At 44.7% G+C, this 27420-nt stretch overlaps 1 long non-coding RNA gene across 1 annotated transcript; it reads right to left on the bottom strand.

The window, feature by feature from the left end:
• Nucleotides 1-18886: 18886 nt before the first annotated feature.
• On the bottom strand, nucleotides 18887-25600 carry LOC122225520. The gene is made up of 3 exons (XR_006205221.1): nucleotides 25117-25600; nucleotides 23496-23662; nucleotides 18887-20151 (listed from the first exon to the last, which is right to left on the bottom strand). It is a non-coding gene; the product is annotated as an uncharacterized LOC122225520 (long non-coding RNA).
• Nucleotides 25601-27420: the final 1820 nt, after the last annotated feature.

Below are 27420 nucleotides of genomic sequence, written 5' to 3'. Positions count from 1 at the left end.
TAGCACACCACTTGGTCAGGAACACCTCTCTCACATGCAAAACAGACAGTCCCAGGTCTACAGCCCTCACCACTGCTCATTGAACTCCCGCACACCTGGCCAATACTTCCTCTGCCCTACATCATCCCAGGGCCAGTACCAGGTAACTAGAGACCATCCCTATTGTCCAAAGCCCAATGTAATTATTCCATCTAGTCAATACTAAGCCCTTTAACCCCACCCTGTTTTGCCTTTCCTGAGGAAGCCTCAATAAAGACTCCAACTCAGACTTTCCCATCACTTTTGTCTTCTGTCTCCTCACCATCCTGATGCTTCCCCTGTGGCCTTGCTTGGAGTCATGTGTTCCTTTCTCTTGAGAAATAGAATTAATCCTTCTTTCAATAGCATTGGCTTTTATATGTCACCTCCATAAATTAAAATCACACAGTATACACTTTAGAACAGAAGATGCCTAATAAATTTTTGACCGTCTTAATGAAAGAATGAATGAACTAATTAAAAATAATCTTTAGTTCTCTAAAGTGGTTAACCTAAATTCACCAGGCTCGGCAGCAATAAAACACTGAAACCCTTAGTCTCTCAACTTTTATTTATTGCTGCCTTCCTTTGGGAATCTCAGTGTACTTGCCATATCGGTATACAGGAGCTGGTATATAATCCAAAGAATACACAGGGCTGACACAATAAAACTCTGTTGTATCATAAATTGGACCTCCCAAACTATCCTTTCAGGCTGTTGCAAATAAAATATATATTTCCTTCATAATTGTATTTGCTTTTTCAGAATCTTAGAGGGTTTTAGCGATGATTACCATTTTTTTAAAGCTGTTTCAGGAAGAGCTGATGAGAGCCCTATTTTCTGGTATTAAGTTGCCCCGCAGGAGCCTTCCAGAACAATCTCATTGATCAGCCTTCTCCAGGCAGTTATTGCGTCTTCTGAGTTCTTGAAGGCTTTGCTAAGGGATCTTAGCTGGGAAGCCAAGGAATGAATTTAGGCCTTTGGGAACTGGTCTTTTATGAGATAATTTGACAGTATTGGAGGATGAGAACAGTGAAATGCAACCTAGAATCAGGACTGTGTAGATACTGTGATGGTTCAGAGAAGAGTCTTCAGGCCAGCCAGACTTGGGTTTGAATTCTACCTGAATAGCCTGAAATACACTGATTAATCCTCAGTATGCTCATCTGTAAGATGGAATGAAAACCAACCAAGTTCCTAGCTTATTCTCTAGAATTAGATGACATAGTCACATAGAATCAATTAAGTACTCACTAAAAGGAAGCCATTGTTGCATTTTGTAAGGCAGGTCTATGGAGAAGTGTTGATTTCACAGAAACAGCCTATGTCTGTGGTGCTAATGTGAGGGAAGCTCTTACCCTCCAAGTGCCCAATCATCCTAAATGCCCAGGCTCACAGACTGAAGGGAAGAGGACATTGCAAATCTGGACAAATCTGCACAGTCCCTCATTCCCTAAGCTGGGAGATCTGTTAGTGGAGGCCCAGCAGAGGCTGATCTCATCTGTGTCACCGGCCAGCATGACAGTAAATGGGATGTGCTCAGTTCCAGGAATTTGACAGTCAACAAACCAATCAGACAAACATTGAACAGACTTTACTGATCACCTACTGTGTGGAATGCACTAGGCTTAGAGAATCTATTCTTGTTCTTCCTCATGAACCAAATGAGAAGCTAAACTTCCCTGGAACTGAGCAAGCTGGAAACCACCTGCTCCTGTCAGGGGTTGAGGTTTTCCAGAGCACTGTGGGAAAGTCATTGTTGACCTTAAAGTCGGTGACTATTTTGGACTTTCCAATACAATTCAACCAAAGGCCATTGCAAAACTTAAGGAAGAAAAAGTAGAGCAATGTGATTTTCAAAGCTATGAGTTTCTGAGAATTAAAAAAAGTAACAATGCAAGGGTAATTTTTAAATGATAGTCAACATCCTGTTGAATGATCCCCAACGTTTAAAAATAATTTTATGTCTTATCTTCATTAATGTTTATTTTTATTCAATTATAGTTGACATACAATGTTATATTAGTGTCAGGAGTACAACATAGTGATTTGACAAGTTTATACATTATGCTATGCTCACCACAAGTGTAACTACCATCTGTCAGCATACAACACTATTACAATATCATGACTATATTCCCTCTGCTGTGCTTTTCATTCCCATGACTTATTCATTCCATAACTAGAAGCCTGTGCCTTCCGTTCCCCTTCACTCATTTTGCTCATCTCCCCCTCCCCCACCCCCCCAGCAGCCATCAGTTTGTTCTCTGTACTAATGGATTTGCTTTTGCTTTTTGTTTCTTTGTTCATTTGTTTTGTCTTTTAGATTCCACATATAAGTGAAATCATATGGCATCTGTCTTTCTCTGACTTATTGTGAAATTTAACATAGTACCTTTTAGGTCCATCCATGTTGTCACAAATGTGAACATTTCATTCTTTTTTATGGTTGAGTGATTTTATATATATATATATATATATATATATATATATATATACTAATGTTTATTTTATTTTTTACCAATGTTTATTTTAAAACTTTAAAAATAATATATGTGCTCTTATTTTACATCATATACAAAAAAGTAACTCAAATGGGTCAAAGCCCTATACATAAGAGCTAAAATTATAAAAACTCTTAGAAGAAAATAGGGGAAAGCTTCATGATGTTGGATTTGGTAATACTTCTTAGATATGACACCAAAGCATAGGCTATAAAAGAAAATATAAGCAAGACTTCTTCAAATGAAAACTTTTGTGTATCAAAGGATACAATTAACATAGTGAAAAGGCAACTTATGGAATGGGAAAAATACTTGCAAATTAAATATCTCAGAAGAGATTAATATCTAAAATATATAAAGAACTCCTATAATTCAGCAACAATAACAAAAAGCAACTGATACAAAAATGGACTTGAAAAAAGGGTTCCAGTAGATATTTCTCCAAAAAAGATATACAAAGAAGATGTAAAAATGGTCAATGAGCATGTGAAAAGGTATCTAACATCACTAGTCCTTAGGGCATTGCAACTCAAAATCACAATGAGACGATCCTTCACACCCATTAGGATGGCTGTTATCAAAAACAAACAAACAAACAAACAAACAAGCAAACAAATAAAAACCCAGAAAATAGCAAGTGTTGGCAAAGATGTAGAAAAATTGGGACCCTTGTGCATTACCAGTGAAAATGTAAAATGCTGTGGAAAACAGTTTGGAAGTTCCTCAAAATGTTAAACATGGAATTACCCTATGATCCAGCAATCCCACTCCTAGATAGATACCCATAAGAATTAAGAGCAGGGACTTGAACAGATACTTGCACACTAATGTTAACAGCAACATTATCCACAATAACAAAATGGTGGAAGCAGCCCAAATGCCGATCAACAGATGAATGGATAAAGCACATGTGGTATATACAATGTAATATTATGCAGCTTTAAAAAGAAAAGAAAATTTGACACATGCTACAACATGAATGAATCTTGAAGACATTATGCTAAGTAAAATAAGGCAGACACGAAAAGACAAGTATTGTATGAGACTACTAGTAGGAGGTACCTAGAGTAGTCAAACTCCTAGGGATAGAAAATGAAATGGTGCTTTTCAGGGGGTGGGATGAGAAGGCATGGGGAATTACTGTTTAATGAGAATGGAATTTCTGTTTGAGAAGATGAAAGAGTTCTAGAGATGGAAAGTGGTGACGGTTGCACCACAATTGGAATGTACTTAATGCTACTGAGCTGTATGCTGAAAAATTGTTAAAATGGTAAATTTCATGTCTATTTTTCCACAACAGAAGAGAATGAAATTCAGACACATGATACAACATGGATGACTTTGGAAATATGATAAGTGAAATAGTCCAGATACAAAAGGACAAATATTGTATGATTCCACTTAAATGAGGCACTGAGAATAGGCAAATTCATAGAGACAGAAAACAGAATGTGGTTACCAGGGATGGGGGGAAAGGCATAATGGGGATTTATTGTTTAACAGGTTCCTGTTTGAGATGATGAAAAAGTTCTGGAAATCGATAGCGGAAGTGGTTGCCCAACATGATGAATGTACTTAATGTTACTGAACTGCACACTTTAAAATGGCTAAAAAGGTAAATTTTATGTCATGTATTTTACCACAATAGAAAAAGTAGTATGCGTGCAAGTTAAAAGCATTGCATAATATAAAATAGCATAAAATGAGAAGGGAATTTCTCCTCCTCCTAATAAACACTTTTAAGTTGTTTCTAGTGGTTGTCTCCATAATTCTAAATCACCCGTGTGTATACCTGTGCTTTGACCCTCCCACTGTAGATAGCGTCTGGGGTCTCCTCTTAGGGATGGATGAGGGATCGAGGGTATGTCCACTAACTCCTATCAACCCTCTGCCTCTGTCTCCTGATTGCAATATTTACATTATACTTTTGGAATTTCTAGTGGTTAATTTTTAGCTTTATTTTTTTTAATGCTTATTTATTTTTGAGAGACAGAGAGCTCACAAGCGGGGGAAGGGCAGGGAGAGAGAGGGACAGAGGATCTGAAGTGGGCTGTGCACTGACAGCAGCGAGCCCTATGTGGGGCTTGAACTCACAAACTGTGAGATCATGACCTGAGCCAATGTCGGATGCTCAACTGACTGAGCCACGCAGGTAACCCTAATTTTTAGCTTTAAATAACACACTTAAAACTTTATCTTCTGAAACCTTTTTAATATGGAAATTTTCAAACACATATAAAAGTAGAGAGAAGAGTATAGTAAGCTGCTATACCTAGCACCTAGCTTCTGCTGTGAACCCATAACCAATCTTATTTCATCCACATCCCCACTCACTTCCTTCTACTGATTATTTTGGAACAAATCTTAGACTTTGTATCATTTTATCTGTAAATATTGCAGTATGTATTTCTTAAAAATAAGAATAAAAAAACCCACAATGTAACTGTAATGCCATTACGACACCTAAAAAAATGAACAATAATTCCTTAATAGCCAGTTACTGTTGATATTTCAAAAAAAATTTTTTAATGTTTATTTTTGAAGGAGAGAAAGACAGAGTGTGGGCAGGGGAGGGGCAGAGAGAGAGGGAAACACAGAATCTAAGCAAGGCTCCAGGCTCTGAGCTGTCAGCACAGAGCCTGATGTGGGGCTAGAACTCACATGCCATTAGGTCATGACCTGAGCTCAGCTGATGTCTGATGCCCAACCGACTGAGCCACCCAGGAGCTCCTGTTGAGATTTTAATCATTTTTCTTTTTCAATTTATTCAAATCAGGATCCAAATACTAGAAGATCTTTATACTACAGTTGGTTGACATGTTTCTTTAGCCTCTCAATCTATTGGTCCCTCACCCTGCTTTTTCTTCTCATTGCAATGTAATTTGTTGAAGAAACTGTGTTGTTTGGTTTGTAGAGTTTCCACTGTCTGGATCGTCATGATTACATCTTGATGGTGTCATTTAATGTGTTTTCCCCTTGCATTTCCTTATGTTTCCTGTAACTTGGTAATTAGATCTGGAGACTTGCTCAGATTGAGATTTGATTTTATGGCAAGAACACTTCGTACATAGTTTTATTAAATTCTGCCAGACGGTATATCATGTCTGGTTGTATCTTTCTTCACGATTCCAACAGCCATTGATAACTATTGTCTGGATCCTTTAATTCATTAGTGGTAGTGATGAACTCTCAGTTTTTCTTCACTGAATAGTTGGAATGCTTCTATAAAAAGAAATTGCCCCTTTGGCTATTTGATAATCTGAAGATAGAGGAAAAGTAGAAATGATTGTTTGACTCTTAGGTTAAAACTTATTTAATTACCAGTCCTGAAAGTGGTGAGTTGATTCCCTAACATCCTGTAATGGTTAACATTGGCTTTCTTTTTCTATTAGCATCATGGTGAAGCCATACTTGACATGTTTCAAGTCACTGTATTTCAATTCTTATTGATGTTGAAACTGTCTTGTTTTCGGCCAATGAAAGCCTCTTCAAATTTACTCCTGAATCCTCTTGACCTGATTCCAAGAATCTTTGGTACTCTCATCATTTTCTAAGGAGTAGAGGTTCCTGGCTCATGTGACACATTTGCTGACCCAGGCCTGGATTAATTATTTCTCCAAGGAATTCTGGTTGCTTTCAGTAGAAAATGGTATTTGGAGATCACAGTTTGAACATTTGAATGTTCATTGCTATTAGTTTGGTCATTGTTAAACTTTTTAAACTTTTTATTATTTTTTAATTTTTTTAAATGTTTATTTTTGAGAGAGAGAGAGAGCATAAACAGGTGAGGAGCAGAGAGATAGGAAGACACAGAATCAGAAGCAGGCTCCAGGCTTCGAGTTGTCAGCACAGAGCCCGACGCGGGGCTCGAACTCATAAACTGCAAGATCATGACCTGAGCCAATTTGGACGCTTAACCGACTGAGCCACCCAGGCACCCCAAAGTTTTATTTTTAAATCCATAAAATTCAGACCATATTTCTTTACCCTTTTCCTCCAGTAAATGAGAAATTTAGCACACCTTCATTTTTTTCCTACTTTTTCCTTCAACTTTTTCAATTTTGTCAGCTATAACATTACTTTTATAAATCTTCAAGACCTAACCTTGACATTATAAGGTTCTGTGACTATGATTAATCTTCCTGACTTTGTCTATAGACTGATTATTAAAACTGTAAACCAAAAACCAGCATTTGTAAAATTATAATTACATAAGTATCGTTTACTGATGAGCCTCAAAAAAGTATGACTAGATCCATAGCAAAGGAAATGTAATCTTATTCTACTACCCAGAACCACCGTAAGGAAATCTTTGTTAACCTCATGGCCACATGGATTCTGTTTTATTTACAATTATGATTATTTGCTCAATGTCATGCCACCTTTATTCTGTTATATATTTATATATATATTTTATTCTGCTATGATGTTGTATGGCTATTTATTTTCTCTGGAATTTATAGCTGTTTTATTTGTTGTTGTTGTTGACAGAAGCATATGCTTTTATCTGATTAAAAATTTCTAGGTTCCTCATCATAGAACTGTGTAATGAAACCATTTGGATTTTGAAGACATATGTGGTGGAGTCCTTTGATACATCTCATTTTAATTTTGACATTATTTGACATTAATTACAGGCCTGTTGCAGAGTTTCAAGCTAATTTCAAGCTTATTTTTATTGCACTCTTGGGTTGATTTCACTTTTTTCTGGATCACAGATACTCCTCTTTCTTGGATTCCTATTTGCTCAGATGGACTACATGTTCTAATGGTGTTTTAATTTTTAGAAAAGTTTATATAAGTTGATTCTGATTCTTCCTTACCTAAAGCTTGCTTTATTTTATTCCTTACTTGGTTGAAAGTTTGGCTGAGTATAGATTTCAGGTTTGAGATATTTCTCACCTAGAACTGTAAGTGAATTTCTCTTCTGTCTTCTGTCATTTAGTGTTGTCATTTACAAATCTCATAACTATCTTAATGACAGCTTTTGGTAGTAGGCTACAAGCCTAGTTCTTCTTCATTTCTTCTTCCTTCCTACCAAACCTTGACTGTGTTCAAGAGTCAAGACCATTACTTAGAAGGAAGAGGCTTCTCTTCCCCAATGCTAAGGAGGGACTGATGATTCATTTAAGACAATTATGATAAAGGCATTCTTCTCACCAGTGATTGATTTAGGAATAGGTTTTTGGATATTTCTGCTTGAGCATTAGTGAGGTTAAATTGTTGCAGCCAAGAGACCATTGGGAGAATGGCAAAATGTCAGAGCTAGCAGAGTAGAAAAACAGAAAGAATCCAAGTTATTGATGCTATCATCGCACAGGTGAATTAACCAACCCTAAAGCTAACTACCTTACACCATAGAATTCTCCTCTGTAAATAGATTTTAGAGAGTCTTAGATGGTGGCTCACTTTGCTTCACTTTGAAGAGATTACTTTTATCACTATTTATAACTCTTATTTTGAATCACTGGCACCTTGACACGGCTGACTTTTGTGTTACAATGATTCAGGCCTGATGTTTCTCTATTCTCCACAGAAGGGTAAGGAATTTTTTTTTAAAACATCTCTATAATAAATTTGATAGACTTACAGAACTGAAAAGGCTGTCAAGAGTTAATTGAGTCTATTGCCTTGACTCTAAGCAGGCCTGATGAGAAACTACCCCATAAAATTGTTCATATGCTTTTCATAGACACAGAATGTCATCACCTCCCTTGCTGCGGTGCATTCCAGCACATCGATGCCAAAGAAGGAGGCACAACATCAGAGTTTTATCCTGAAATAAATGTGGTGGCTTTTGTCCTTATAGAACCAGTTTTCTTGAGTGTGTGGAGGCATTTGTTGCTGCAAGAAAACAAAGTAATGTGCAAATTGATAAAATAGATTCAGGGAAGTGAGAGTTTGAACTGCAAGAAACGGCTTTGTTTTACAGTTTCCTAGAGTGTTCTTTTAAACATAGAGTTCACCAAATGGGTTAAAACTATAACTTAATTTCAAAATACTACCTATCTAATGGAGAATTTATTTCAAGTGCTAATGCTGTCAAATTTACAAAACCCCTCTATTATGTAGTAGCTATGCGGAAGCCTCTACTTGGGAGTGACATTTGCCTTCTCTCCACCGGGGACTTTCCTAGGGTGGGGTCATGCTCAGCTACCCTAATTCCTTCCACATGGAGGCTATGGACATCTGCAGTTGTAAACCACGATTCTTTGACACGCAAATCCCAGATGGTGCTTTGAATTTAAGGCCCATATTGCATGCAGATTTCTACCACATATGGTTTAATTTTTTTTTTTCTTATTGTTAACTCAATGCATGTTCAACGCTGGGGGGAAAAGTAGATAAATATATAACAAAAGGAAAAAGAAACCTCTCATAGCCCTACGATTGTTAATGTTTTGAAATTTATCCTAGATGTTCTCTGGGCATATTCATTGATATGTATAACTTTAATTTTTCTTACAGAAATGGTATTGTGCCCTGCCCAGCGCTGGGCTGCTTCCATCCCGTACATTCATGCTGTGGATGCCGTGGTTCACAGGTGACCTGGACGTAACCCTCATGCGCTGCAAGAGCCCATGGACTTAATATCATAGTTAATTGCTGTTTACCAACAGGAAAGGAGGAGCAAGGCGGCTGTTGGACCCCGGAGCCACCATGTGCTGAGTGTCTACTGTTTGCTAGTTGAGACTCTACATGCATTATCTCAACTTCTCATACCTACCCTCAGGGATGGTTTTCACCTACTACCTCTTTGCAGGTGAGGAAACGGACACCTGGACCAGTCAGATAACAGCTCAGATTGACTTGACTGCAAAGCCAGTATTTCCTATGGCACCGCAGTTCTTCCAGCAAGGCCGCTGTGATTACCTTCAGACCAGAGGAGGCAGGGAGGGGAAGATGTTGCTCCTGGAAGAAGATGGAGATGGGGATGACTGGAGTTTCCTCTGATGGACTGAAAGGGGTGCCCAGGGGCCACTTCAAGGTCAGGAGAGGACGCGAGTGGCTAGGATCAAGCCTCAGTGGGAAGGGCAGGGTCTAGGATAGACGAATCAGGAGGCGTAATGAGTTGCTTCAGGCAAGGTTGGCCCCGGGGGAAGCCGTGAGGCTGAGAGAGGTTGGTTTTCACCCATCTATGAAGTCCTCAAGCTCACCAGGTGCCTGCACCCACTCAAGGGCCCCAGACCCTATGCCTGCCTCCCAGACCTCCTTGGGCAAGACCATATCACAGCGCACGTCTCCTTCCTGTCACATCCAAACTGTCACATGTAGTTCTTGAGCTCTCAGAATGCTTCCCTGCCAGAGCTCACTAAAGAACAGCATTCGTGTTGTTAGGTTAGTGCATATTACTGGCTGAGTGGGTTTCTCTTTCTCGAATACTTGCACTTTAATAGCATTGTAGGCACCAGGTGCTGCCAATACAAAAATGAAGCTACTTTCTCCTAAGCAGCTCATTGTAGTGAGGAGACAGTCACTTAAATAAGTGAATATGACACAAGGGGATATGATAGATGTATGTGCTGGGGATTATGCTGTACTTTCTCCCCTACAGACGGGTGGTTGGGTGTAGTCTTGGAAGAGACTTTCGAATGCGGCTTTGAGGGCTGATTAGGGGATGTATCCAGGCCGGATGGGGGTGGGCTGGTGGTCACTGAGCAGGGTAAGCAGCACTACTGATGCAGATGACCTCTGCTTGGCTGGATAAAACAGGAAGAGGCCAGTGGGCCGGGCTGCACGGGAGAGGGCTTCCCATGATATTATAAGACATTGGGGCTATATCCTATGGGCAGCTGGCCCCATCAGATTTAAAATTGTTTTAATCAGGGGAAAGACTTAATCTGATTTGTGTTTTGGAAAGATATTCTTGGTAACAATGAGGAGGCCAGATGAGTCACTTGGAGCCAGGGAGACCATATTCCACAGAGTCAGTAATACAGGCATTTCTAGCAGATGGAGAGGGTGAGTTGGGTCAAGGAAGCCTTTTCCCAAGGTCCCAGTGAGGGAAAGACAAGCTCTGGCCTCAAAAAATGTGGTGGTACTGTCTGGTTTCTGGGTAGGTGAGAGGAGCGACGACCTACCCCCCAGCTCCTGGTTTTCACACCGAGGGGCTGAAGGCACCTGATGCTTGGCCAGGGGTTGGGGAGGGGGGTGGGATGGGGACTGCCTTTGCAGAGCCTTTAAAGAAATTAAGACTTCAGTTATTTATGAATCCTGATAAATCCTGGGACTGGCCAGTGGAGGCCCTGGATACCTTTGCTGTGCTTGCTTTTTAACGGCGACCAAGTTTTGTAAAACTCTTCTGCTTCTGGAGGCGGGGAACAACACAGGGTTCTGGATGATTCATCAGGCCTCTGGCTGGGAAGTGACTTTCAGGTGGGCAGGAGGGCTCCCACCTGGAGAGAAAGCCAGTCAGACTTCGGAGTGAGAGCCAGTGCAGGCAGGGTATGGTCTGCCTCTTGGGCAGAATAGTTTGTCTTAAAATTCACTTAAAGAGACAATGGAGTTTCCTGGTTAAGAGCAGGGACTCTGGAGTCAGACTGTGGGTTCAAATCCTAGCCCCTCCAGTCCCTTACTATCTTCCTTGGAAAAGCTACTTTATCTCTCTGTCCCTCAGTTTTCTCATCTGTAATATAGAGGCAATAATGATACCCATTTTCCAGGTTTGTTGTGTGTATTAAATGAGGTAATATGCCTGCAGGATTTAGAGCAGTGAGCTCCTCGTGAGTACCATACATACGTTTGCTTTACTAGAGACGCAGGGCGGTGTAAGCTCCCAGGAAGTAAGCGTGCCCAGATTCAGCCTGGTCCCCTCCAATGTAGGCAGCAGCTGCACCCCAAGACACCACCCTTCTCTCCTCCCAACTTCCTGCAGATCCAAGGACCAACTGATGCCCAGACACACCCAATTAGGGGGCAGGGGAGGGGTGGCGTGGCACCTACCACCTGTCCAGAGCCCAGAGTGGCCAGGGGAGGAATCTTCCCCTGCCCAGACTGTCCAGCTGTACCTGGACCTTGCCCTGCCAGATCACCCCTTGCCTGGAGCTTCAAAGTGGTTTATTTTTTCCTCTTGCATTTGGATTCCAGAAATATTTAATGGGGTGTGTTAGAGCAAAACAGCCGTAACTTGCAATCTTTCTCTCAAGATTAAACAGGTGCATAATCCTTCTTTAGCCAAGCTCGTCAGCTGCAGCAGCTGGGAGCTCCCCATGTCTGTGGGCCTCTGTGGTTGTGCCTTCCTCCCGTCTTTGGGGCTCCCCAAATGCTCCTCTGTTCGGGGCCTTCCCGACATTCCCCAGCTGTCCTGGCCCAGTACAAAGCATTGCACTCCCGCATCGTAGCTGTGAGAGTCTGAAGTAAAAATGAAAAATATTTTTCTGTCAGCAGGTGCCTTTGGCTGAATTCACGTGATTTTGGAGGTGGGGGGTGTTAAGCTCAGTGGAAACCACACCGTGACAGGCATGTGGAGCCGTTTAGGTGAGCTCCCTGCCTCCTTCCCCTCCCAGGTGGCTCTGGCTCCCACGTTAGGGAATGTTCCCGGCATGTCCTCAGGGACAGCCTGGCAGGGGCTCAGCCCACAGGCCAGGCCTTGAAGCGGTTCTGCCTCCCCGCAGGCGAGGCAGCTCAGCTGGCCTGATGGGTGTGCTTTCTGCCACCACTCTTTTTTCTGGAAGTTTCACAGTCGTGTTCTAATACAAACAATACTGTCGGAGAGTCCGGTGGCCCCTCGGGAATTCCACTGAGCAGTGATTGATGGGCCCGAGGACAGAGCCGTGGGCCCACATCGGTCACACCTCCCGCCTGGCTCCAGAACTGGCCTGTTAGCACAGCCTGACTTGGATCATTTGTCTCCAAGTACCAGGGGATTTTCAAACAGCTGTGGAGCCAACCATTTCAAAAAGGAACATAGTTCTGGTTTGTGGTAAGAATAACACACACCGCATGTGCTCCAGAATCCAGGCCTCCGAATTCCTGGAGCGCTGGGTGTGACGGCCTTTCCTCTTTGGGCCTGCCGTGTCACCGCTTCACCTCAGTGCACAAATGGTTATGCCATTTAGGGCCACCGTGGGACTCAAACTCAGGGCACGCAGACATGGAGGACATTTTCCTCTCTTCTCCTTTCCCTGTGACCTCATTTCTGTCAAACCCCAGAGGGGAGTGGTGCCTGTTGCCAAAACCTGGGCCAGGAAGGACGTTTCTTTCCACAGATGCAAAACTATATTCCTTTCCTCTTCTGTCCTCTCCTTGCCCCTAATCCCTTAGTTGTGCAGTGTTAGTATGAAAAAGCAAAAAAGGAAGTGCAGAGAGTCAGCAGTGTGTAAGAGGCCACTTCCCCTCCTTTCCCTCGGCAGCCTAGCAAGGGAGCCCCACAGGATGGAAGGCCTCCTCCCTCCATGTCCTTCTGCTTGGAAGTCGGCCTCTCTCCTGCTGGGAGAGCTGGGGGAGCAGCAGCGTGGGTCTTTGACCCACGGGGTACAGGTTAGCCTTGTCTGCTCCAGGAGGGCTGGCACTGGGTTCTCAGAGGGGATGATGGACTGAGGCTGGCAGTAGATACACAATAAAGATGCTAAGAAGGAGAAAGAGAGACCAAGAAAGGGAAGACAGCGTATCAGAGGCTGGTAATCAGCAAGACACAATGACCTGAGGTGGAGAACAGAGAGGGAAGTGAGAGCAAGAGCAGGGGCATACAGCCACCCTCAGCAGGAAGGAGAGTAGAGCAGCGAGGTCTCCAGAGCCCCACGGACTGTCCCGTACCCCAGGCCAACCTCATGGCTGTTTGATGGGACTGGGACTCCAGGTGGGACCTGAGACTGGGTTCCCCCCCCCCCCCCTTTATTTCTTCCAGAACTGCCAACCCAGGTTGAAAGGAAGGGAGGAGAGACTTCTCCATCCATCCTGCCCACCCCAGGGCTGGCTTGTGGGAAGGGTGCCTCTGAGAGCGGGTGCAGCCTCCTGAACCTCGCCATTTGTGTCCAAGTGAGCTGGAAAATTCTGGAGCCCAGTAGACTCAGCCAAGGGACCAGCCAGCCAGCAGACCAATGCCTTCCAAAGATGCTGTCTTCTTCTCGTCTGATGTGGGGCCAAGTGATTGGGACACTGGTGGACACTGAAGGGCCATGGGAAAGCAGGGTTTATAGATCCCAACAGTGTCTGTGATATTGGAGTGGCTTATCTACAGGATGTCATGGAGAGCCCAGTCAGGGTTTAGTTCTTTTGTCTGCTTCAAAGCTATCTCTACAGGGAAAAAAAAATCCAATCTTGGAGATGTTGGCCCAGGCATGATCCTCACAGATGACATAAACAAGCTACCCGGGGACACGGGCAACCCTTACTGTGACTCCTCTGCTTACCCTCTAGCAGGGGAGTGACTAGCATTTGCTGAGCCTGGATGGTCCTTCTCCCTTTCTCATTCCTCCACCTCTACTCCTACAGTGTGTGAAGAGAGGACTCAGAACATAAGTATCCTACTTACACACGCATATACACACACAGACATATTCACTATGAAAGTAATCATAACCACTTACAGAACATTTGAAAACAGAGAAGGAAAAAAAATCCCCATGATCTCACTTAACAAAGCAGCTGGGACAATTTGAGGATTATTTCTATTTACCTTTTGTCATATGAAAATGCTAATTTAAACACAGTAGTAGTTTTATTCTCAGTACGATTCTGTGCCCTCCTTTTCTCATTTAATATTTTGTCATAAGAATTTTAGATGTTGTTGTATAGCCTTGACAGTTATCAGTGAACATGAGAGATTAATATTCCAGGAAATGGATGGACAATGGACAAGAGTCCCATGGTTTGTTTTGGATATTAGGTGATTTCTGCGTTTTCAGTTCTCTGCAGTATAGCCTTTTCACAGTTTGAATTTGTCTCTGGGAGAGATGTACCACCAGTTTTGCATTACGTTAGCCCAGCACCATAGACAAGGGTCGCCATCTTTATATATATATATTTATACATACATATGAAATTTATTGTCAAGTCAGCTAACATACAGTGTACATACAGTGTGCTCTTGGTTTTGGGGGTAGATTCCCGTGATTCATCACTTACATACAACACCCAGTGCTCATCCCGAAAGTGCCCTTCTCAGTGAAGGGCTGCCATCTTTTGACCCTGTGCCATTTGCTGCAAAGGAAACTGTGTCAAGAGTGTGGATGAGTCAGTGCGCATCCACGACCATTGCTGGGCTGGCTCAGCCCCTTCTGGGTGAAGGGTGCCACAGATTACTACTGTTGTTGTAGTTTCTAAGTCAATGGATCAATTGTTGGAGTAAAGCAAGTTACAGGCTCATCATTCCCAGTTGGGTGGGCTCTGGAGAAATGGTCTTAGCTGGGACTGCTGGGACAGATTTTAGGGGACATTTGTGGCCCTTTTGAAATGCACCAGGTGCCTCTCAGGGTGGGCCACCTGTCCACCTCCCCCCAGTCCTGAGCAGGAAGCAAAGTTATCCTGACAAAGGTGCACCCACCTCTTCCATCCCTGAGGGAAGTACTTACTGCTTCTCATTTGCCTGAAGCTCTAGGATCCCACCCTTCAATGTCCCCATCAGCAGTAGTAAGGGCACAGATGGGGGTGGGGCTGGCTATGCTGTGCGTTTCTCAGCACCACCCTTTCATTTCACTGAATTAAATTCAAGGAGATGCAAATCCCAGGAAATGTTGTTTGTAAATGCAGAAAATTTGAAATACACAACTATCGAAGAACAGAGCACATCATTTGTCAAAATAATAGCATAGAAACTATGCTATTGATATAGGATGCTATTTGTAATGCATATTTGTGGGGAAAGCATGAGTCCAGGTTTTTTAAAATTAATTTATTTTGAGAGAGAAATTCAGAGAAGGTGTGTGTGTGCACACATATGCGTGCGGGGGAGGGGCAGAGAGTGAGAATCTTGAGCAGGCTGCACTGCCAGCACATAGCCTGAGGCAGGGCTCTAACACAACCATGAGATCATGACCTAAACCAAAGTCAAGAGTCAGACGCTCAAGTGATTGAGCCGCCCACGTGCCCCTATAAAGGTGCATATATCTTTTTTTTTTTTTTTTTTTTTTTTTTTTAATGTTGGGTATGAAGCCTAATGCTGGCCTTGATCTCACAACCCTGAGATCAAGACGAGAGCTGAGCTCAAGAATTGGATGCTTAACTGGCTGAGCCACCCAGGTGCCCCACGATCTCAGTTTTTACTGAATAAATGACACACACACACATACACATGCAAGTTTAGGATGCTAAAAATATACACTTAAATGTTAAAATGCTATTTCTGGATAATGAAATGATGGGTGAACTTTACTGTCCTCTTTTCACTTAATTATATTTTCCACTTTAATATAATTAGCATACAATAGTTGTGTAATTGTTAAAAGGTGCTCTTTATAGTACAAAAATATCTGTCACCCACATTTCTTTTCACTTCACAAAGCCTTTCATAAATACTATTGTATTTGATCATCATGGCAACACAGGAATAAATCAAGAACAGTATTAAATAAAATTTATTCGATAAAAATGTATTAAATAAAATAAAATTCAGTAAATCTCACACGCCATTTTATAGATGAAGAAATAGATGTTCTGGGGGCTCTCACGGTACCATGTTCTTTCAGGATGGACTCTCCATTCTAGACTGTCAGCTCCCTGCGTCCAACAGGCAGTCTCTGAGCTGCATTCCGCTTAAAACAAAACAAAACAAAACAAAACAAAACAAAACAAAACAAAACACAAAAAGATCAGTTTCCTAACTTCTTCAATCTGGACAAGAGAGCTAAGAACACAGCTCCGATCATTTCCCTGCCCTGCCCAGAGCCTCCAGTGGCTCCTCTTGACTGCAGGGCAGGGGTCCTCAATTCCGGACATTCTGAGCTGGATCATCCTTTGTTGTGGGAGTGTCCTGTGCACTGTAGGGTTGTTAGCAGCATCTCTGGCCTCTTGGTAGATGCCAGTAGCACCCGCCCCGACCTCCCCCACTTCCCTCAACACATACCCAGTTGCATCAGCCAAAAATGCCTACAGACATTTTGTCTCTAGACAAAATTGTGCTCGGCTGGGAACCAGCCAGCGTCCCTGAGCCCCTACCCAGGCCTCTGGTGACTTCTGTACCAACTCCCTTGCCAGGGCCTGTCTCACAACCTCGGCATCTGTGTGATCCCTCACCTCCACCTTCTTCACATCTAACTTCTCAGGCAGGTGGAACCCGTGTACCCATGGGGGCGGGGGGCTTCCTCTGTGGCCTCACGGCACCCCGTGCTAGCCCTTCCTGTTGGTGTGTGGAAATCCCCAACTGCTTGTCTGTCTCCTCAGTGGAGTGTGAGCTCTCGAGCACAGGGCCTGTGTGGCGCCCACCTCCTAGACCTTCGTGCCTGGGAGGGAGACATGGCACACACTTTATAAAATACTTGCATTGGAAGGAAGAAGAGAATGCAAAAGGGAGCAAAGTTACTTGCACTTTCATGATCCAGCAATCTCATTTTTTTGTATTGTTCGAAAAGTCCGTTTATGACTTGTCAAGACTTGTCGTGAACTGGAAGAGGACTGTGCACGCAGTCACAGCTGAGCTTGTCCTTACCAGCCCGGGGAAATGGAGAGTTCTGATGAGTGGCCTTAGAGAAGCAGCAGCAGGAGCCGCAGTGACATAACACCAGTGGATGTGAGTTTCTCAGGCCTCTGCCTCTCTGAGCCTCAGTTTCCTACGCTGAAAACGTGAATCATAAAAATGCCCGCCTCGGAGTTGAGAGCGGGGATGCATTGAGCTGGAACATGTGGCTCCCCCAGCGGTCCCAGGTGTGTAAAGAGTGTTCAGCCCATGGTAATTGAATCAAAGTTACAATCTGACTTGCAGCATCTGTAGGACCCCCACCAGGGCCATGATCTGATATTGGAACCGGCCCTGAGGGATTCCCTTTCTTGTCCCGGCCTCCTGAAGCAAGCTGACAGGACAGCCTTTGATGGCTCCTGTCCTGTCCTGTGATTTGCATTTTCCAATACCTCAGAGGCATTCACCATTTTCTACTTGTTCCCTTTGGGTTATTCCCTGGTTGTCGGGGCTTTCTCCCATGTTACTGAACGCTCCATCCCTGGGCTGGAGCCTGGAAACTCAGGCTCAGGACAGCTGCAGCTTGCAGTTGGGAACAAAGCTCCCAAGAGCGGTGTCCCTGGGCAGCATTGAAGCCCACTGAGGCTCCTCTTACTCTGGGGTTTGGCTCCAAGGAAGTGGCAGCAACGGTAGGAGGCAGGATGGCCCTTTCCATGCAGCAGGGTCTTGTGATGCCTTTGCGGTCCTGCCCTCAGAGACGACTGCTGCTGTAGGTTTGGAATGCCCAGTGTGGAGTCCAGGGACATAAACACGAAACCCACTGATAGTAATACCACATGGTGCTCTAAACCATGGTTTATTTTTGTCCCATGGATATCATGGGAATTCATTATTTCCTTCATTGCTTAGGCTGCTAGGTAGCTCAGAGTCCAAATCGTGTCCTGTCTCCCTGCACCTGAGGCAGATCGTTTAGTGTGCACATTTGTGAGGTCATCTGACTTTTCTTTTCTTATTCACATTTCCCTTCAGTCACTCAACAGTTATTATTGTTATTATCCTGAACAGAACCTTGTGTGAGGTTCACAGAATCATGTCTCGACAACCAGGATGCTGGACAAAGGACACACCGGTCCCCCTCTGTCCCGTTGTCTGTGTGCAGTAGCCAAAGGCTTCAGGAGTCAGAGGCCCAAAGAGCTGGGGTCGCTTCTGTCGTAGGTTGTAAGTTCATTGAAAATCCTGCCCTGTCGGTTTACTTTCTTTCAGTCCCATGTGAGGCAGTGCTAGTTTTCACAGCTCTTCACAGGACTCAACACCTGGTACGAAAGACGAATTAAAGTGGATCCGCGTGCCAGGCACATTTTGGTTAAGTCAGATGATTTTCAAAAGAAATTCTCTGAGACTCCTCACAGCCTTTCGGGAGATGTCCCTTCCACCCTCCCTCTCCCTCTCCTCCCCACCCCCACCCTGGCTCTCTCTCTGAATCTCCCCTCGTCTCACATGTGCCCCACTCGCCTTTCTTTTCTTCCATCCAACATACCATCACTAGCTAAACAAGTTACTTCACTTATTTGAGCGTCAGGTTTTTTTTTTTTTTTCAATCCCTAAAAGAGGAATTGAAAAACACCTCATAGGAAGATTGTGTGAATTACATTAAATTTATTTGTGTAAAGCACTTAGCATATTGTCTGACACAGGAGAAGTGTAACAAACGCTATTTTTATTCAATCATTCAACAAACATTTATGATATACCATATGTTGAATGCTGGACACACACGATCAGATATTTCCCAAGGGAAAAATAATTCTCTTTATTTAAATACACACACACCCCATAGTAATCTGGGGCAGAGAAGCACTGAGACCCCACTAATGGTGCATACTGTGAAAGTCCTAGAAGAGGCTGGATCGGCACATGGCTTCATCTTCTCTGGAAACCTTTCCTGGGTTGGCGTCAGCAGTTCTTGTCTCCTTCCCTCGCCTCTCCCTCCTTTGGCGTCTGAGACCCTTCTTCTCTGGTTCAGGGTTACCTTTAGGGCCCCAGCTCCTGGCTGCACTTTAGGCCAGGCAATTCCAGGACTATACTCCACTGTCCAGTCCTACTTGGGCTACTTCAATTGCCACTATCTTTATGCAAATTAGCCCCCAAAAGAGGAGTCTTAATGTTATATTTGCTTCCTCCCCTTTTTTTTCTAATCATGGCCTGACTGCTTTCCGTTTCCCTCTCTGCTTTTGTGAACCTGTTGTGCCCGTGGCGCTCACAGGCTCTAAACACCGTCCATTCAGTGATGCCACGAGTGATTAATCTGTGGCTAGTTTCCTTCCATCTTCCCCAGAGCGTGTGCAGGGCCCATTCATCAAGATGCCCAGATAATTGAAGCAATCCACCTTCGTTCAGGGCCACGCTCTGGGCAGTGATGCTGGCCCGGAGAGCTGTTGTGTTGCATGTAATTACTCTTCCCGCGTGAATCCCCGGGGCCCCTCTCTGCCTCTTGCAGATCCCCATCACCTTGAACGGTGTTTCTGCACATGCCTCTCCCCTCCTCTCCACCAAGTCCTTCTGTGGACGTTCATCCCGGGCTGGCTTTCACGATGTTTTACCCTGACCCTGAGAAGAGCCATTGGCATTGACAGAGCAGGCAGACGGACTCACTGAAACTGCGGTTAGAGGGAGCTGAGTTGGCCACTGGAGAGAACTGTCTTCCCTGAGGTTTGGAGAAGCAGAGATCCACTACCATGAAGGTGGTGTGATGTTTCTCAGAGAGCTCGAGGGAAAGGACAGAATGGGGATCTCTTTTGACAGATGACTGGCGAACTGGACGTCCTCCCTGACCTGCGTCCAGTGGAAGGAGAGCTGTTAAGCTCAGAGGTGGCCTTAGCCACTGTCTGCTCCAGCTGCCCTCACAATGCCAACCTTGGGATGCCTTTTCTTAGCACAGATCCTCTTTAATTATTCACTTATTCACTCATTTACTTATCTCACAGATATTTGGGATGCACGGCATTGCACTGCCATATCCTTGCTTCCCAAGCATGATGTGGGTAGAGGTGACGGCAACAAAGTGGTGTCCCACTAACCTGGAGGAATGAAAAAGTTGTATAAATATCATCAATATTGTCTCCAGACTGTCAAGTTGATAAAAGCAATAAACATCACCGATTGTTTTAGGGGATATTCTGCAAGGGAGGCTTTGCATTCAAGAGGATATTATTTCTTCCAACCAGTGCCAATCAACAATGGCAACAAAACAAAGAGGCATAAATCACCGCAATAAAGAAGATTCTCGTGAGTATGACCTTGTAGCTGTATGCCGCAGCAAAGGATCTGAAGCCCAGGATTAGACTTAGTGGTGTAACCTCAGAGACCCAGAGAATGTGAGGTTGTCATTGTCCTTGAAGCCCTGAAGAGTCTGACTGCCTCACTTGGAGTTCAAGTCTCCCAGAAGGTGGCCCCAACTTGATTTTCTCCTAACAAGCTGCATTAGACCTTTAGAGGAAGCAGCACTGTCATGATCGTGGTGTCTCATTTCTACTCTCCATAGAAGTGAATATACGATATTAAAAACCATAGAATAAGTACAAGGAACACAACTCTAATTTTCTCCATAATGTTTTCTTGATGCTTTTTAAAAAATAGCAAGCAACAGATTCTTAAGCAAAAGTTGGTGTCCTTGCTGTGTTGATGTCTTGCATATGTGCTGAGTTTGATAGAGGGTAACCCATATTGTCCACTTTGTCCCCATAAGAACCCTCCATTCAGTCGGCTCTGATCTCGATCCCAAGCTCAGGACTTTGTTTTCTCATGAACTTCCTTTGTGCCAGAATATTTCTTTTCTTCTCTGTCTACATAACTTTTTACTTTTCACCTACAGCCCTGTTTAAATTATGGCCCAACCCTCCCAAACCGGGAAGCCTCCATGGTCATTCCCATACAGGGAAAGCTTTCTTGCCACATCAATTAATAACATACCACTTTGTGACATGTCCCACATTGTTACTTCATGTGTGTATTTAATTTAAGTGTTCCTGTGTCCATTTCCTAATGAGCCTATGAGTTTTTGAGGGCAAGACTCAGGTGTTACATTTCTGTCTCTCCTTTTGATGCTGCTGGGTGATAGACAGCACTCACATTTTAAGGAAGCTTGTTCCTTGAGTCAGTACTTCTCAATCTGAGGAGCAGAGAGACTCACTTTAGGAGTAGAAATTCTCTGAGACACTGAGAATACATTGCATCCTGAAAACATTGCGCTAAAAGTGGGTGATCCCTTGGTGCCAACGGAATGGTAAATTAAAATGCACAATCAAGCACTGATTAACATGAAGTGAAAATACAAAACTTAAATGTCATTAAAACGTCAGTGCTTAGGGAATATATCCCTAGCACCCTCTTCCACCCCTATCCCTGCTCTCCACCGTCTTGTTCCACTACAATCCGTGTGCACCAGGGGAGCGGGAACAGGCCAATTGCATTTCTATGGGGTGAGAAGCTTGGAAAAACCTAGAGCTTTAGATCCTTAGTACATTTAGATTCTGGTACAGCATCTTCAGGTCAAATTTCTTTGTGTTAGAGCAAGGACCAGGAGAAAAACCATCAAGGTAAGTGCAAGATTCAAGGTAGAGAGAGGGGTTGCTGATGCCAGATGCTGCGGGTTACGTGGCATGGATGCAAGGAAGTGGGCATAGTTTGTAATATACCGCTCATGAGGAAAGAGGTATAAAAGGATTTCAATCTAAATTGGAACCACAGGATATGAAATAAAGAATCCCATGCATTTGCCCTCAGAAGAATCGAATTTCAGAACCAAGATACTGATTTTCTGTAAATGCTTGATTTACAGAAGAGTGAGCCTCATCTCCTCAGCAAGAACATCTGTCAAGAATCGCTTCCTATCTTCAAGTCCATGAACTTTCTATACTTGGACTTTGGCTGGACTTCCCCCTCTTTGCACTCCTTGCCCATAAATATAGCCTGCCCCAAACCCTCAATGGACTTGCCTGTAGCTTGCTAAGGAATGCATTTTCTGAATTTTGGTTGTGCTGTTATTCCCAAATAAATCTAAATTCTGGTGATTTGAGCTTGCCTCAGTTTACCTCTTTATTTAGGTCAACCGAGGGAAGATGAGAGGGAGCCAGACTATAGCAGTAGGTTGGGTATTGTAGGAGGTAAGAAGATGAAGGTAGAAGGGAAGGGGCTGGAAACTTGAGGAGGAGCAGAGATGAAAGAAAGTCTTTATTATTTAGTTTCTTAATATGGAGATGAGCACATTTATATTCCCTGTAGGTCCTCATCTTCTTCAGTCTGATGGGGAAACAAAGCAGACAGCTGCAGCCACGGGAGACAGACTGGACTGACCCTCTTCACCCCAAACCCAAAATTCCATGGAAAGGTTCCCACTGATCCAGCTGAGTCTTTAGGAGCCCAACTAAGGGTCAAAAATTTTGTATCGAGGCTGTGGGGAGGAGGTCCTACGTAAGTACATGCCAGCACCTATGGAGGTCATGCAGATGGAATGGAAAGGAGAGCAGTTTTCAATGAAGAGGGGTGTTCATTAATGTGTGTAGTTTGGAGGTGGAAGAGAGTTTAGAAAATTTGAGAAGCTCATATCTCAAGCTTATTTTGTTTTGTTTTTTGTTCTTGGAGAAGTTAGGGCCACTGCAAAGAGTTAGGGGGTCGATGGAGATTTGAGTTACTGAGGGCTTGGAATATTACAATGCAAAATGAGAAAGCCAGCAGAGCAACTGAGCAACTGGGACATGCATTCAAGGGTAGGAAGCATCGTTGTGTCATGGCATCAATACTGATTTTTTCACTTAATGGACATTATTGATGACAACCTCCATTATCTCCCAGCATCCTAAACATAGATGGCACCAATAAAAGCAGATAGTTGGGCTGATCCAGGGTTGGAGAGCGGCAATATAGATGCATCAGGAAAGGAGGCAAACCAGTGGAGGAGAGGGGAAGGGCTGAAGTAAGTGTCCACACAAGAGTAAGTGTCCACACAACTTGGTATACAGACCGGGACTGATGTTTTGTTTTTCATTTTAAAAGGGAGTATTTAATTCAACATAGCAATGAGAACTGAACAGTATTAAAAACAGGAGTGGCTTAAAATGCATTTTAATCTAGTTTCCTTTGGAGGAGTTTGCTAGTTCTCTACAGCAAAAGGATGCTAGGAAAATGTCCGTAGAAAACAGAAATTCTCTCAGGATGCACATCTAAAATTCTTAAAAGGGCTTAAAGATTCAGGGAGGAGCTAACCAACTGTTGTGTTTCAGTAGTGCGTCTTATCATGGCCCTTGCAAATGGAAATGACCCTTCAGGTAAGGCGGGCACATTGTGGTTTGCTGAGGAAAGTTCCATGTAATTATCAATGGCACCTCTTTTCACTATTGAGAGGTCCCAATTTCTTAGCTCATACTTGGTCAGGTCTGAAGTGACTAGGGCAAGTGGTCTCTCAGTAATGTCACTTCTTTGTGTGTGGTGCTGCAGGCCTGATGATCTGGAAGGAGTAAACTTTGGCTCTCAAACTGCTTCTCTCTTCTTGGTGTGAATGGAGACTCCTGGAAGTCACCAGTGCCTGCAGATCTGGGGTCCAAAGAGAAAGGATCAGTGATAGAAACAAAGCTACCCTGTCCTGCTGGTTCCCCGTAGGGGAAGCCATATAAGCAAAGGCTAGAGAAAATGGTTACATTCTTTGTTGGCAGATGGCTTAGAAAATACTGCCCATACTGAACTGGATTCCCCTAGGCCATTTGATACACCCAGGGTGCCTCAAGGCAGGAAGTCCCAGAAACCACAGGCAGTTTGTGACCGCCCACTTCAGCTTTTTTCAGCATGAAAAAGACATGGGCCATGCAGGAATCATCTTTGTTTCTTGCCACAGTGAAGACCGATGATGTCTTGCATAAAGTAGATTCTCAATACATACGTGACTGAATGCGTGTCCTCTACAGGACAGACTGGGGTTGTTCTGTCTTAGAGGTGCCTCAGTTGGTGGCCTTCAACTTGGTATACAGACCTATATGTGTACAATGCAGCACAGAAGATGGGGCAGGTGAAGGTGGGGAAGAAGGCTGGTGCGAGCTGGGATAGATTTTTTTTTCCTGAGCCCAGCTGGTGATCAGCTTATACCCTAAAGCAGAAGGATTAATAACCAGAGTAATTTTATCCCCATCAGAATGTAACTACAGATGTGGGCTTATTGGGTGAAACAGCTAATCCTTTCTACATTTGGCTCACTCATGAAATACGATGCCTGGGGTTGTCAAAAGCACTATTTCCACATGGGCGTGCTGCTGGGTGTGCAGCTCTCCTGGGCTGTGTGGGCAGCTGTCGACTGTCTGTGCTCTTGCTGTGGGTGAACTGACTTCTCACTGGACTGATGGAGGGGAAGGGAACAGGCCCGTGTGTATGTGTGGACACTGAGAGGAGGGAGGGTGTGGTTGAAGGAAAATGTCAGGTGTTGGAGTAGGTCGGTGCGAAAAGAGGCTGGAGGGAAAAAGACTCTTGGAAAAACCTAAGCTTCCTTGCAACCGTGTCTTACAGCGTCAGGGATAGGGAGGCAGCAGGAAGAGGGAAGAGGGCTGCGGAGAGGGGGTGCGCCTGGGTGTACACGTGCTCCAGATCTGAGCCAGCAGGCACCCAGGGATTTACAGCGTGGCAATGGTTGGAGGCTCCAACGCCAGGAGACTCAATTAATCAAAGAGCTGCTGCTGATGGAGCAGAGATGAAAGGGTTTCCAGGCCAGTCAGTGATATGCTTGGAGCTTTTCCCCGGGCAGCCACCCTGGGGTGAGTAACAGGAGACAAGATTCTTTCTGAGAGCTAAGGTCTGCGAGTTCCACGCCGCCACGGAGGGAGGCACCCAGGCAGCCAGTGGGCGTTAAGCGGGCGTGGTCAGGGCGACGGGGCGTGGCCCCAGCACCGGGGCGGCGCGCGTGACCGCCCCCACCCCGGCCGGCTCGGCGCACCACCTCCCGCTGGGCGTGGGGGCAGGGGGCGGGGAACGACGGTGGTCCCGGTGGGCCGCGTGCCTCCTACCTGACCCCGGCCGCTCCCTGCGCGGTGATCCGGGTCCCAGGTTGGGCGGCGCAGAGCAGGGCGCCGAAGGCGTCGCCCTCCCTTCCACCCACCGTTACCGGGCTCGGCTGGTCGCTCCGACCCGCTCGCTCCCCCGCTTCTTTTCAGTCCCAGGCTCGGGGGGCAGGAGAGGTTAAAGCTTCATTCCAGTGAGCTACGTTCCAGAACCTTTAAAAAATGCCCCGGGGTTCCTGGAAGACGTTGAGAGGAAAGCAGAGTGTCCGACGTCCCCACCCAAATGCTCCTGATCCAGAGAGACCGCCTTTGACTGAAGAGTCCCGGTGGGTGGGAGGAAAGGGCAGAGTGGCTCGTAAAAAAAAAACAACCTTCTTATCCATTCGTCTTCCTTCCCCTACCTTCTTCCCTTAGGTTCTTAATTAATGTCCCCCCTTCCCTCCAGCCCAAAGAATCTGGAGCCTAAAACCCACAGGGCAGGGCGGGCCCACCGAGGCCGCCCTTAGCCCGGGAGTTCAGGCGGGGCCGCGCAAGGAAGGATTGCGCCTCCCGGGCGGGTCTCGGGGTTGGAAGGCTCACATCACCATGGCAACGAGGTCCTCGCTTCCCGTGGGAATAACGAACTCCCGAAAGTGCAGCAAATTGGAAAGGGACCTGCTGAGTGCCAGCTGGGGCTCTAGGCCCGAGTGGGGAGGGGAGGTGGTCTGCAGAGGGCGGGCGGGGAGGGGGGGGGCCGGGGTACGACCGGGCCTGAGGGGCGACCCCAAGCGTGGATGCCGGCCTGCGCGTGTTTCCTCTGAGTCAGGTGGGGCCGCACATGCTGGACACGTGACACGCCGTGCTTCCCCGGGGCCGCCAGTAAGCAGATGTAGTTGCTGACTTGCTTAGAGCAGTGTCCTGGCTCTGGCTAAGTGGGACGGTTCCCTTCTGTTCTGGCTCGCGGCTGAATTCAAGTTCTATGTGGCTGAGGCCATTAGTTTATTTTTTACAATTTTTTTTTTTGGAGTTTTAAAAGTTGTTTTAGTGGTAAAAAGAAAAACACACTTTTTAACCCATCAATAAATGTGTAAAGAAGGAAATGAAAATGATCCCCAATCCCCAATTCTTACACCCAAAGATAGCCACTATTAACATTTTGTTGTCATCCTTCCAGATTCTTCCTGCACGCATGTTCACACGTGAATGTAATATTTACAAAAGTAGATTACTCTGCACATGATGCTTTGTCACTTACCACAGACAGGGAAAGCGGGAAGAAAAATCGATTTATTATTTCTAATGGCAACATAGGATTATCATAACTTATTAAGCATTTGCTACTGCTGGAAGTTTAAGTTGCTTCCCAATTTTTACTCTTCTTTGTGGGAATAAACATCCTCACACGTACATTTTTGCATACAGTCTGTTAGTTATTTTAAGTTAAGTGAAACTTCTAGAGTTACTGGGTCAAAGAATAGGGGCATTTGAGATTTTGATGTACATTTCTAAATTCTGGGTCTCTGGGTTGTTTCAGAAGCAAGTGGGCTTTTTTTCTCCTCCATTGGTACTAGGAACAACAGGGTGAGCTCCTTTATAATAATGGTGTCTTGGTTCCTATTTCCGCCAAAGCAAAATCTGAAACAAGAATAGTATGGCGTGTGAATATTTATTATATCTATTGGGTGTGAATAGTGTTTTTTTTTTCAGAGGTGATCCCAGAAGCACACTGAAAGGTAAGCAATTAAAAGTGCACTAATGAAGGGGTTACTGCTGTGGGCAACTGGGGGGCCCAGTCAGGCTGGGGACCCTCTGAGAGAGCACATAGAACACTCCTCGGAATGGATCCCCATTTATTTCTGCAGGACATTAACTCTCCAGATCACCCAACCTTCCCCACTGTTGTTTGGAAAATGTCTGCAGGTGAGTTCTGAGGTAGGCCAAGGGGATGTGGCCGAAGCGTCTGCAGCCTCAGCCACAAATGAATTATTACAACTTGCCCTGAACCCAGGCCAAGGGATGAGGTTAATGCAGGATAAAATTGCGTAATGGGCTCCGATTTTCCCCAGCCCCTCCACCTTCCCTCTCTGTTCCCTAAGCCATCTCTCGGTGCCAACTTCAGCTGCCCAGGGCTCCCAAAGTATTGAATCCTCTAAGGCATGTCAAAGAGGTCTTCTCAAGGACTTGCTCTAGAGTGTTAGAGACCAAATCTGTTACTTTTCCAGGTACATTTACATTTTAAGACCGAAACCAGAGGGGAGAATAGTTCTTCACCGGAGGAACTGATGAGAATGCTGGTATTTCAGGCACTGTGGCAGCTGGAAGCTTCTCTGG

This window comes from Panthera leo, chromosome B4, assembly GCF_018350215.1.
Source record: "Panthera leo isolate Ple1 chromosome B4, P.leo_Ple1_pat1.1, whole genome shotgun sequence".
NCBI classification, from domain to species: Eukaryota; Metazoa; Chordata; class Mammalia; order Carnivora; family Felidae; genus Panthera; species Panthera leo.
This window is presented reverse-complemented; position numbering and strand designations above follow the sequence as displayed.